The sequence below is a fragment of the Narcine bancroftii genome, chromosome 2 (assembly GCF_036971445.1).
Source record: "Narcine bancroftii isolate sNarBan1 chromosome 2, sNarBan1.hap1, whole genome shotgun sequence".
Lineage (NCBI taxonomy): Eukaryota > Metazoa > Chordata > Chondrichthyes > Torpediniformes > Narcinidae > Narcine > Narcine bancroftii.
Window position 1 is genome coordinate 69,900,187 of NC_091470.1, and position 13,772 is coordinate 69,913,958.

Genomic DNA, 13,772 nt, shown 5'->3' on the forward strand with positions numbered 1-13,772 from the left:
ATTTATCAGAAATAAATAAATTCATCAGGAGGCTGGATGAGATTTCAGTTAACGTACTTAAAAAAGAAAAAAAAGAGTTGGTAATGCAATTTAGTTAATCGAATATAATATTTTTACTGGCAACAAGAGGGGGAAAATGACAAATGTTGGAAATATTCAGCAGGTCATGTATGGAGAGAGAAGCAGAATTAATACCTTAAAATCATTTAATCATTATTTAAGTTGTAAAAATAAAGATTGAGTAATATAAAGGAAAAAATGCAAATCACTGCTCTGCATTTACTTTTTCAATTCAGATCAGCAAAGCTATTCAAATGAATTGGGTCATGCTACATATATCAGCCAGATGCAATTTTTATGCAATTTACATTTGTAAATAATTTCTCCTGGTATCTCCTCCCCTACTGTATGCAGACCAATTTGTGCCCAGGAGGGTAAACCATCCCCCTCAAAGAATGAGGCGATAAATCTCTTCATATAGAGAGTAGGAAGGAGGAGTATGAAGGGCTATGGTCTAATGCAAAAACCAGACAACCCAATACTAAAGCATATAATCTGAACATGGCAAAAAATAAACCAGATTATTGGGTTAAAAGTGGGGTTATACCCTTAAAAACTCCTAACCCAGAACAAATTATTCCCTAAGATCCTGGATACTTTGTGCCAAAAAGTGATCAGGTGTATTGAGGACTGTTATGAAAAGAGGAAGCTTATGTCCGGTACCGCACGGATGGCAGTCTCTTCAATCTGAGGCGCCTGCAAGCTCACACCAAGACACAAGAGAAACTTGTCCGTGAACTACTCTTTGCAGATGATGCCGCTTTAGTTGCCCATTCAGAGCCAGCTCTTCAGCGCTTGTCGTCCTGCTTTGCGGAAACTGCCAAAATGTTTGGCCTGGAAGTCAGCCTGAAGAAAACTGAGGTCCTCCATCAGCCAGCTCCCCACCATGACTACCAGCCCCCCCACATCTCCATCGGGCACACAAAACTCAAAACGGTCAACCAGTTTACCTATCTCGGCTGCACCATTTCATCAGATGCAAGGATCGACAATGAGATAGACAACAGACTCGCCAAGGCAAATAGCGCCTTTGGAAGACTACACAAAAGAGTCTGGAAAAACAACCAACTGAAAAACCTCACAAAGATAAGCGTATACAGAGCCGTTGTCATACCCACACTCCTGTTCGGCTCCGAATCATGGGTCCTCTACCGGCACCACCTACGGCTCCTAGAACGCTTCCACCAGCGTTGTCTCCGCTCCATCCTCAACATCCATTGGAGCGCTCACACCCCTAACGTCGAGGTACTCGAGATGGCAGAGGTCGACAGCATCGAGTCCACGCTGCTGAAGATCCAGCTGCGCTGGATGGGTCACGTCTCCAGAATGGAGGACCATCGCCTTCCCAAGATCGTATTATATGGCGAGCTCTCCACTGGCCACCGTGACAGAGGTGCACCAAAGAAAAGGTACAAGGACTGCCTAAAGAAATCTCTTGGTGCCTGCCACATTGACCACCGCCAGTGGGCTGATAACGCCTCAAACCGTGCATCTTGGCGCCTCACAGTTTGGCGGGCAGCAGCCTCCTTTGAAGAAGACCGCAGAGCCCACCTCACTGACAAAAGGCAAAGGAGGAAAAACCCAACACCCAACCCCAACCAACCAATTTTCCCTTGCAACCGCTGCAATCGTGTCTGCCTGTCCCGCATCGGACTGGTCAGCCACAAACGAGCCTGCAGCTGACGTGGACTTTTTACCCCCTCCATAAATCTTCGTCCGCGAAGCCAAGCCAAAGAAATGTCATTCAAGCAATTAAAAAAACAGATTTGACTTATCAAACAAGACCTTTTTCTGCTATCTTCAATTAAGACATTTTTTTGAGGGTCAATTAGGTCCATCTATGGCTCTGCCACTGTGTAGTGACACAGAGGCTCTAATTCGAAGGTGGATCACACATATATTCATTTTGGCTATGCATCTCCTGTTCCAAAATGAGACCCTGAAACCGGGTCTCCATAAGGCAAGGCAAAGATGGGAGTGAGATTTAGGAACAATAATTCCTGAGCGATGATAGTCCTACTTCTGCAGGGACAGCATGAAGGTGGTTATTAATGCCAGATATAGGCTGGTGCAATACAATTTTTTGCACCAGCTATACCTTGTGCTGCAAAAATTGCACAAGGTTAAAGCAGAAATATCAGAATTGTGTTTTAGATGTGATGTAGAGACAGGAACTTTTGTGCATTCAACATGGCTCTGTGTCAAGGTGAGACACTTCTGGGTAGAATCAGGGGACATTTTGAAAAGAATTGCACGGGTGGAGCACCTGCAGGATCCAGCATTGTTCCTGCTGCTGGGGGATATTATGGACGTGAGTCCAAAATTGTCTAAACACCAAATTTAATTCGTGAAGGGCGTCTTGGTGGTGGCCAGGAAATGCATAATGGTTACCTGGAAATCTGACTCTCAGCTAAGCACAGCAAGATGGAACTTGGAGATGCAGAGCTGTGTTCCCCTGGAGAAAATCACTTGCAACTTAAGAAGGAGATATGACACATTTGTTAAAGTGTGGCAGCCATACCTGCGACACATCGAAACACAGGTGTGATTAGTCTTCCCAGGGCCTTTCTCAATAGGAAACCAGGATCACACAAGTATTGAAATACTGAGAATGAAGAAACAATTTGGAAGTCCTGCCAGCTTCCCTCCCCCATTTTTTTTCCTCATGCATTTGTCTTGTTTTAAAAAAAAAATAATTGATTTCTATATCTGCGTTGAAGTGGGAGGGAGGGTAAAGGGTTGTGGTGGTGGGAGGAGGGGGGAAAGGAAAGAGGGAGGAGTTGGAAAACAATGACCTGTAAAAGGGAGGATTGTACCCCTATAACAACTGGCTAATACGAGTCTGTAAAATATAAATAAAATATTCCAAAAAAAAGTTCCCCCTCGAAAAACTATAAGATTGGTTAAACATGACCAACCACACATAAAGCCATGTTGTCTATCCTTAATCAGTCCTTGGCTATCCAAATACTTGTATATCTGATTTCTTAGAACTTCCAATAATTTACCTATTTCTGATGCCAAGCTCACTGGCCTATAATTTCCTGGTTTACTTTTGGAGCCCTTTTAAAACAACAAAATAACATGAGCCTCCAATCCTCTGGCACGTTATAGGACATTTTAAATATTTCTGCCAGCATCCCTGCAATTTTGACACTAGCCTCCCTCAGGGTCCGAGAAATACTGATCTTCAAGGGTATCAAATTTGTGTCTGACTCCTTTTGCTCTTAATATACGTGTAAAAACCCTTAGGATTTTCCTTCACATTATCTTCCAAAGCAACCTCATGTCTTTTAGCTCTCATTATTTCCTTAAGTTTTTTTCTCGCATTTTTATACCTCATGTACCTCATTTGCTCCTTGTTGCCAATGCCTGCTATACACCTCTCTACCTTTTTTTAAATATGTTATTTTAATTTTCATAGACTGGTAAGATTCAATCAAACAGTATAATTTTTTTTAACATTCATGAAGCATATAGAGTCTGTAGTTATTCCCCATCCCCCCCCCCCCCCCCACCTTTTTTAACCAGATCCCTAATATATCTCAAAAACCAAGTCTGTTAACTTTGTCTTTAATCCTACAGGAACATACAAACTCTGTACTCTCAAAATTTTATCTTCTAAGGCCTTTCACTTACTGAATACATCCTTACTAGAAAACAACTTATCCCAATCCATGCTTTCTAGATCTCTTTGCATTTCCTCAAAATAGGCCTTTCTCCAATTTAGAATCTCAACCCGATGACCATACCTATCATTATCCATAATTAAATTGAAACTAATAGCATTATGATAATTGGACCCAAAATGTTCCCCTACATACTTCTATCACCTGTCCTGTCTCATTCTCTAATAGGAGATCCGGTATTGCACTCTCTCTAGTTGGTATCTACAGTGTTCTCCACAATGTTTGGAACAAAATCATTTTTTTCCTTTAATTTCCCCGTGCTCAATAATTTTAAATTTGTAATCAAACAATTCATATGTAATTAAAGTGCGCATTCCAGATTTTATTTAAGGTTATATACATTTTGGTTTAACTATGTAGAAATTGCAGCATTTTTTATACATAGTCCCTTCATTTCAGGGCACCATAATGTTTGGGACATTTGGCTTCATAGGTGTTTGTGAATACTCAGGTATGTTTAATTGCTTAATTGGTGCATGTGAAAGATTTTGATCACCTTTGACGTCTTTTGTTGCCATTTTTCAGCACAAGGACCAGAGTTGCATCGTGAGGCTGAAAAACAAGAATAAAGCAGTAAGAGACATCGCTCAAACCTTAGGATTACCAAAATCAACATTTTGGAACATCATTAAGAAGAAAGAGCGTACTGGTGAGTTCAGCAATCGCAAAGGGTATTCCAAGTAAGGCCTCCACTGCTGATGACAAATATGCTCATCATAATGAAGAAAAATCCCCAAACGTATGTCTGACAGATCAGAAACACTCTTCAGCAGGCAGGTGTGGATATATAGATGACTACTGTCCACCGAAGACTTCACAAAAAGAAATACAGAGGCTACACTGCAAGATGTAGTAGTTAGCCACAGAAAGGATGGCCAGATTAGTTTGCCAAGATGTATTTAAAAGACACCTCTGAATTCTGGAAGAAGGTCTTGTGGACAGATGAAACCAAGATTAACTTGTATCAGAGTGATGGCAAGAGTGTGGTGGCGTAATGGGACTGCCCAAGAACCAAAGCATACCACCTTTGCTATTGTTTGCATCTTGCAGTTGATAGATACGTGGGTGATGTGCAGATAGAATCAGATGGAAGATGGGAATGAATCTTGATAATGGTGTGGGAGGAGGAGGTGGGGGGTGGAAACCGAGGGAAATGGTGAACTTATGGGAGAGTGAAAGGAACAGCATGTGGCTCACCTGAAATTGGAAAATAATGTTTATACCTGAAGTACGAAACTTCATTGGTCTTCCTCCAATTGTTATTTCTTTGATAAAGTGGATAACCTCAGCTTTCTGCCACCAAACAAAACAAATTATTTTTAAAAGTGAACAAAAATGAAACAAGACCTATTTATTTAAATCCAGAACATATGAGAAATTTAACACAAGAGAAGAATATACTAGATTTCTCAATTGCAGCTAAAACAACCGCAGAATCACATGCAGACAATCCTCATATGAATGCCCAACTTACAAATATGAATGAGCACCCACAATATTGTTTAAATGTCTGTCATGTAGAAAAACTAGTTTCCTCTCTCTTCATTTTTAGTCATTGTTCTTTCATATCAGTCTTTGTGTTTTTGATTCATTTGTTACAATACTGTGGAGATATGGTTACCATCTCCATTACTGAATGGTTTATTTGAGTAATTTCCAAATTAACGTAATTGTAACATGGATTGGCTTGTCAAGCAATTGAACAAGAAATCCACCTGTTCATGGTTGTTCATCTTTGTTCATGGTTAAATGTTATGAATCTGGAAGATGAAAGCATGCAGCCACCCAACACATTCACAGAAGAATAAGGTTAAAAGAAATTTGAACACAATATTATTTACAGTCAAGAAGAAAAAAGGTGGCATATATAAATTTCAATTTAATTTTTTTTAGACATACAGCACCAGTAACAAGCTCTTTCACCCCATGAGCCCGTGCTGCCCAATTATACCCAATTAATCTATGCCACCGGTACAATTTGAAGGATGGGAGGTAAGTGGAACACCTGAGGAAACCCCCACAGACACGGGGAGAATGTTCAAACTCCTTATAGACAGTACCAGAATCGGAACACATTTGTGACACTGTAACAGCGTTGCAATAATTGCTATGATGCCCCATAATGTATGTATGTACGCAAGGTTTAGGAAACAACAATCGGACACAGTCAAGGAGGAATGTGAGGATTGCAGGAAAGAGCTCAAGCAAGGCATTAGCAAGGCAAAAAGGGGCCATAAGATGCTCCCGGTGAGCAAGATTATTGATATTTTACACTGACATTAAAAACGAGAATAACTAGGGAGAGGAAAGGACCACGCAACAGGGAACGTCATCCGGAAAATGTGGAGAAAGGGGTGGTAGATAAGTCCTCTGGACCTTATGGGATATACCACCAATTATTGAAAGAAGCAAATGAAGGGATTGCTTGGGCTTTGACAACGATATTTGTAGTGACAGTAGAGTTCCAGATGGCAGGAGAGAACCTCATGTACTTCTGTTCAAGAAGGGAAAAAAGAACTATCCAGGAAATTAGGCCAGTAAGCCTCATATCAGAAACTGTTGGAAAGGATGCTTAGGGCTAGGATTTACACACATTTGGAAATACATTGTCAGATTAGGGGGACACAGTCGACAGTTTTATGAGGGCAGGTCGTGTCATATCAATTTGACTGAGTTTTGGAGAAGTTGACAAAGGTGGTTGATGAGGGTAAGACAACCCTCATCATGTGGATGATGTCTACATGGCATTTAAGTGTTTTAACTACCTTCTACATGGTAGGTTGAATCAGAAGGTGCAGATGTATGGAATTGATTGTGAGTTTATAGTTTGGATACAGAATTGGTTACCCGTAGAAGACAGAGGGTAGTGGAGATCTATGGCCAGTGATGTTCTGTAGGGATTGGTGTTGGGATCACTGTTGTTTGTGAAAAAGTTGGTGGGCGGGTTAGTTAGTTACAAAACATGGTGGAATTGGAGTCAGTATAGAAAACATCAGGTTATAGTTTTGTTACAGATATGGACAGAAAAAAAATGGCTGATGGAGTTTAATCCAAACAAATCTGAGATGTTGAACTTTGGGAGGTCAAATGTTAGGGAGGGTATACAATTACCATATATTTTGCCATATAAGACCTTGAAGCATCTAAAAAACTTGGCAAAAACATGGGTTGTCTTATAGACCAGATACATAAATGTGACCTTAAAATTCTAATCAAAATACCATTTGATTGGTTCCATAACCCCATTCAGACCCCACCATACAACAATTTTTTAAGCTACTGGTATATTAGAAATTTTTATTGTTTAAATAAACACATCTAAAATCCTTTAAAATCACTATCATCATCTGAGGCAAAGAACTCAGTGAGCACTTCAGGTGTCCCACTGTTTACACTGTCATCATACGGGTCCAGTCTGAATCTGATGAGTTGGCTTCTGCTGCGTCGTCATTGTCCCACACACTCATCCTCCATACCATCCATTGCACTAGAGATACCACACATTTTGAAAGATTTTATTATAGCCTCGACTTACACTTTATCCTGTGCTTTATATTCCACTGTTTTATTGCCTATCACATCGGAATTCATGGGGGTTTTGACTATGTTTCAATAATTGACAATGGAAACTGGTGTTTCTGTCGATGACTATAATAAACTGTTGAAAACTGATAACTTTATGATCAAGATCGTTTGGTAGTTTTTGAGAAATTTTTGTTTTTTGTCGTATTACCAGATTTTTCCTGTTCATGAAATGGCTGCACCAGCCTACTGTACCTTTAAAATCTCTACTTTGTTCTGGTTTGACCTTGCCCACTTCAGTGCATGTGCTCTGATTTTATTTCTTGTGACTATGTAGCAATCTTGCCTCTGTTCGAGTACCCATTCTGCAACGTGATTTTCCAACTCTGGCCAATGAAAGACCCCTCTTCTCATCGATTATTAGTTCTTTGGCATTTTTCTTAAAACATCTTCATTCTTTCTCCACTCTCTTACAATCTTCTCAGTTATATCAAATGTTCTTGCAGCAACGTATTTGGTAGTCTCCTTGGCCACTTCAATGACTTTTAACTTAAAACTTGCTTCATATTTTCTTCGTTTTGCCGGAGGCTCCATGGTAACACCCACCTTCCAGCCACACCCAACAGCTCAGTCAAGTTAACAAACTTTTTTTTGGGGGCCGTCTTATATACCCAATATATGACAAAACTATGAAATTCAGGCTGAAATTGGGGGACCCGTCTTATCTGAAGGTCGTCTTATACACCAAAATATAAGATAGAGTATTGATGTGCAGCGGGATCTGGGGGCCTAGATCCATAGCTCATTGATAGTGGCCAAGTAAGTAGATAAAGTGGTAAAGAAGGTGAATTGTTATGCATGGCTTCATTGGGCTTGTATTGAGTATAAAAGTAAGTAGATAATGCATGTTGCAGCTATATACTTTAGATTGGCCACCCTGGAAACACTGCAATTCTGGACACCCCATCACAGAAAGGATCCTTTGGAAAGGATACAGAAGAGGTTTATCAGGTTTAAAAGTTATGAGATATGGGAAGAGATTGGATAAGCGTGTTGTTTACTCCATAGTGTAGGAGGCTGAGGGACAACCTGATAGAGGTTTATAAAATCATGAGAGGCTTTGATAGGGTAGACAGAATTTTTTCCCAGGGAAAAAGTATAATAAGCTAAATGAAATCTGTTTAAATGAAGGGGCAGAAGTTTAAGGGAGAATGTCTGTGGTGATACACCACCAGCCTACTGCAGGGGGCAACCTCTGTACCTGCAGGAGTGTAAGGGGACAGGATAACACCTGGCCGGCTGCCAATCAGTCGGGTGTCAATCACCCTCCGGGGTATAAGCCTGTGCCAGCCTCCTGAGGGCTTACACTGAGTTGCTGCAGCCACAACGAGCCTGGCTCTGTGGAGGATTTTGTGGATTAAAGCCTGTTGTTCAGTCTTTACCTTGTGTGTGTCTGATTCTGTCTAACAGCGCACCACAATGTCCTGGGCAAATATTTTGCACAGAGTGGCAGGTGCCTGGTATGGGCTGCCAACAGCAGTGATTAGTATTTACATATAAGAGGCTTCTAGATAGACACATGAATATGAAGGGAATGGATAGATATCTATAAAGTGCAAGTGGCAGAGTTTTTGTTTGTTTGGACATCATGTTCAGCACAGACATATGAGCTGTTACTGTGCTGTCGTGTCCCATGTTCTAATTCTTCCACACCCTCTAGGGGCCAGGATTGGTATATAGAACCAGTTTTAAGAACAAAAAAAAACACCATTTAGAAAAAGATCAACTCAATGTAACAATTTTACATCAATATCTAAGATTTATTTTAATCATAGTTGTAATATTTTATAATTTATTTAGATTCCATATTTGAGAATAACCAAATTTCAAATGTTTCTAAGATTAATTGTTTGAAAAAATTATGGACAATAGTGATTAATAAATGCATTTGAGGAAATGATCATTTTAAAAATGTACATTACAATCTGATTATCCAAAATGGTTGGGACAGGGCCTATTTTGGATAAATGTTTTTTTTAAGAGAACCGGTCATTTTTTAAAAACAGCCCAGTAACAAAGGCACATCACTTGTAACAGAGTTTAAACAACAACAAACAAGGTAAGGCTTTTAAAGCTTTAGAATAATGTTTAATTCTGACCAAGCCAATCACCGACACCTCCCCACTGAGGCCCCACTCGTGCTAGGAGCCCGAGGGTCCCACACCTGCCCGGAAGCCCGAGATCTGCTGCTGCTGGGAGCCTGATGTCCCTGGTCAGTTTGGTTCTGAAAAAATTTCAGGTAAATGAGGATTTCTGATTTGTTTCTGATAACCTTCTTTATCCAAAATTTTTTAAATATTTTGGATATCTGAGAATTAGATTTCAGATCATCGGAGTTGTACTGTATTTTAAACCATTATGGTCAATTAATGGAATGAATTATCAGTGGTTCAGTGGTTGGAAAGTATTTCTCAAATTCAAATTGGATTTTATTTAGCTTTCTCCTCACTAATTGTATCATCCACTCCCCTTGACTCCTCCACTGAGTGCCTGTTGTCATATTACTTGTCTGGCATCTAGTTCTGAATGAGTTAGAATAATTTACATGTTATGGAGACATTTACATTTTAGAATTTTTGGAACCAGGTATCAGCAAGCATGAGAGTGGTGGCTAAATAGGGCATGATGTAGTTTTTACTTGGTTAGCAGCAATGTGGATGAACTGAAGTTTATAGAGCCTTGAGGGCATTGAAATAGTTGAGTTGAAAGGTGGCGACAGCAGAGCGGCAGAAGGTGATGATGAATTTGGATACCTATGCTGCAGGATCTTAAAGATCTCCTTCAGAATGATCCAGGCTGAGGAGTTGAATCACTGGACATATCACTTACAGCCAGTTCAGGGGTAAAGATAGACAGGTGCAAGTGGAAGCAAGGTCATACATGGGGTGTGCTCCAGAGGATTCAGCTGAAGTCCATAATGGGGCAGTTTAGAGAGAGAGGTGTTCATGGGCTGTTAGCATGCTTACTGAAAGGTTGTGTGAAATTTCAAGGAACAGGTGAATCTAGCACTTACCATGAAAATGGTTCTGGGCAAAGCTTTTAGCTTGTCCTACTTAGTATGTAATTTTGATGTCAGATCCAATCATTGCGTAATATATGAAGGGAAATGTAACACCTTTTGTGGTAGAAACAGATGCCTGAGTACTGCATTGCAAGTTTTGAACTGGGAAATAAAAGGATGCTGTGCAGCATTAACCAAGCAGCTCAGGTTGAAAATGCTCACTACCACCTCCTCTCTCCTCCCATTGTGATCTTTGAGTTGCACTTCAACATTACGTACCAGAGATTATTTTAATATGCCTGTAAATTTATTCATATCTATGTGTATATATTCATTTGCTTATCAATAGACAATAGACAATAGACAATAGGAGCTGGAGTAGGCCATTTGGCCCGTCGGGCCAGCACCGCCATTTTAGATCATGGCTGATCATTACCATCAGTACCCCTTTCCAGCCTTATCCCCATAACCCTTAACTCCGTTACCCACAAGAGTCTTATCTAACTCTCTTTTGAACATAGTCAGCGAATCCGCCTCTACCACCCTCTGTGGCAGAGCATTCCACAGATTCACACTTCTCTGGGTAAAAAAATGCTTTCTCATCTCCGTCCTAAAGGACCTACCCTGTATTCTTAAACTATGCCCTCTAGTCCTCGTCTCCTCCATCATTGGGAACAAGTAATCAGACTTCACCTTGTCTATCCCCCTGATGATTTTATATACCTCAATCATGTCCCCCCTCATCCTTCTAAACTCCAATGGATACAAGTCCAGTTTTCCTAGCCTTGCTGCATATGACAACCCTGCCATCCCTGGAACTAACCTTGTAAATCTGCGCTGCACACCCTCTATAGCTAGTATGTCCTTCCTCAAGTTTGGAGACCAGAACTGGACGCAATACTCCAGGTGGGGTCTCACCAGGGCCCTGTATAACTGCAGAAGGGCTTCTCTGTTCCTGTACTCCAATCCCCTCTTTATGAAAGCCAACATTCCATTTGCCTTCTTCACAGCTTTCTGAACCTGCATGCTAGCCTTCAGTGACCGGTGAACAAGTACACCCAGATCCATTTGCACTTCCCCACTCCCTAGCTTGTCTCCATTTAAATAATACTCAGCTTTCCTATTACTTCCCCCAAAATGAATAACCTCACATTTGTTCACATTGAAATTCATCTTCCATTTAGCCGCCCACTCCTCCAGCCTATCCAAGTCCCTCTGCATTTTCCTTACATCCTCCTCACACCCCACACTGCCACCCAGTTTAGTGTCATCTGCAAATTTGCTCATGTTATTCACAATCCCCTCATCCAAATCATCAACATAAACTACAAACAACTGAGGACCCAACACCGATCCCTGAGGCACTCCACTCGTCACATCCTGCCATTCTGAAAAAGACCCATTCACTCCAACCCTTTGTTTCCTATCTCTTAACCAATTTCCTATCCATGTCAGCACCTTACCTCCAATACCATGCTCCCTGATCTTGCCCACTAGACTCCCGTGCGGTACCTTATCAAAGGCCTTCTGGAAGTCCAAATACACCACATCCACTGGCTCTCCCGAGTCCACCCTCTTTGTCACATCCTCAAAAAATTCCAGAAGGTTAGTCAAGCATGACTTACCCTTAAGGAATCCATGCTGACTAGCCCTTATACTATTATTACTGACTAAGTGTTCTGCTATTTCTCCTTTTATGATGGACTCCAATATCTTCCCCACCACTGATGTCAGGCTAACCGGTCTATAATTTCCCGTTTTCTCCCTCCCTCCTTTCTTAAAAAGCGGCACCACATCAGCCACTCTCCAATCCTCAGGGACCTCCCCAGAATCTATGGAACTTTGGAAAATGTCGACCAGTGCCTCCACAATTTCCATAGCCACCTCTTTAAGCACCCTAGGATGCAGCCCATCAGGCCCTGGGGATTTATCAGCCCTCAGTCCCAACAATTTACTCATAACCTCCTGCTTCTGGATCCGGATATCCATTAGATCCCCTACCTCCCCAGTAAAGTTCCCCAAGTCTCTTGGTACCGCATGACCACTACCCCCTAACTGACTATAACCTATATCCTCCTTGGTGAAGACAGTTGCAAAGTATTTGTTAAATTCCTCTGCCATCTCCTTGTTTCCGGTAATAATTTCACCCTTGCCCATTTTCAAAGGGCCAATTTTAGACCAAACCAATTTCTTCCTCTTCACATACTTAAAAAAGCTTTTGCTATCCTCCGCAATATTATCTGCTAATTTCCTCTCGTACTTCATTTTCCCGTCTCTTATGGCTTTCTTAGTTACCCTCTGATGTTCTTTGAAGGTTTCCCAATCCTCTAATTTCCCACTCCGCTTCGCTATCTTATAATTACTCCCTTTGGACTTGATAATGCACTTGATTTCTTTAGTTAGCCAGGGCTGCCATTTGCATCTCCTAGAGCCTTTCCTCCACTTTGGAATAAATTTGTCCTGAATCCTGTGAAAAATGCCCATAAAAACCTGCCATTTTTCCCCAGTTGTCCTCCCAGCTAGTGTATCTTCCCATTTTATTTTGGATAGCTCCTCCCTCATAGCTGCAAAATTCCCTTTATTTAACTGAAGTACAGATGCTTCCGACTTCCTTTCCATTTCCCTTTCTAATTGCAGCTTAAAAGTAACCATACCATGGTCACTATTCCCTAATGGCTCCCCTACATCAAGGTCACTTATTAAGTCGGCGTCACTGCACAGCACCCAGTCCAGAATCGACTTCCCCCTGGTAGGTTCCTCCACTAGCTGTTCCAAGAAAGTATCTTGTAGACATTCTATAAACTCGCTCTCTTGTGTTCCTGCCCCCGTCTGATTATCCCAGTCCACCTTCATGTTGAAGTCCCCCATAACTACCGTATTGTTACCACTTTGACATGCCACTCTTAATTCCTGATTTATACTACTACCGATATCTGAGCTACTTTTCGGAGGCCTATAAATGACCCCCATTATATTCCTCTTGCCCTTGCAATTTCTTAATTCAATCCAAACAGACTCTACCTCACCTGTTTCAATGTCCTTCCTTTCAAACGCCTGAATCTCATTTCTTACCAACAGAGCTACCCCACCTCCTCTTCTTAACTTTCTGTCCTTTCTAAAGGACGTGTACCCTGGAACATTTATTTCCCAATCCTGCCCTTCCCGCAACCATGTCTCCGTTGTTCCGACAATATCATAACCTCCCATTGCTAAATTTAACAGCAAATTAATTTCTGAATTATGATTTTTAATGACATTGATCATGAAGTTGATTTATATATGCAATATCAACCTCCTTTGAAGAAGACCGCAGAGCCCACCTCACTGACAAAAGGCAAAGGAGGAAAAACCCAACACCCAACCCCAACCAACCAATTTTCCCTTGCAACCGCTGCAATCGTGTCTGCCTGTCCCGCATCGGACTTGTCAGCCACAAACGA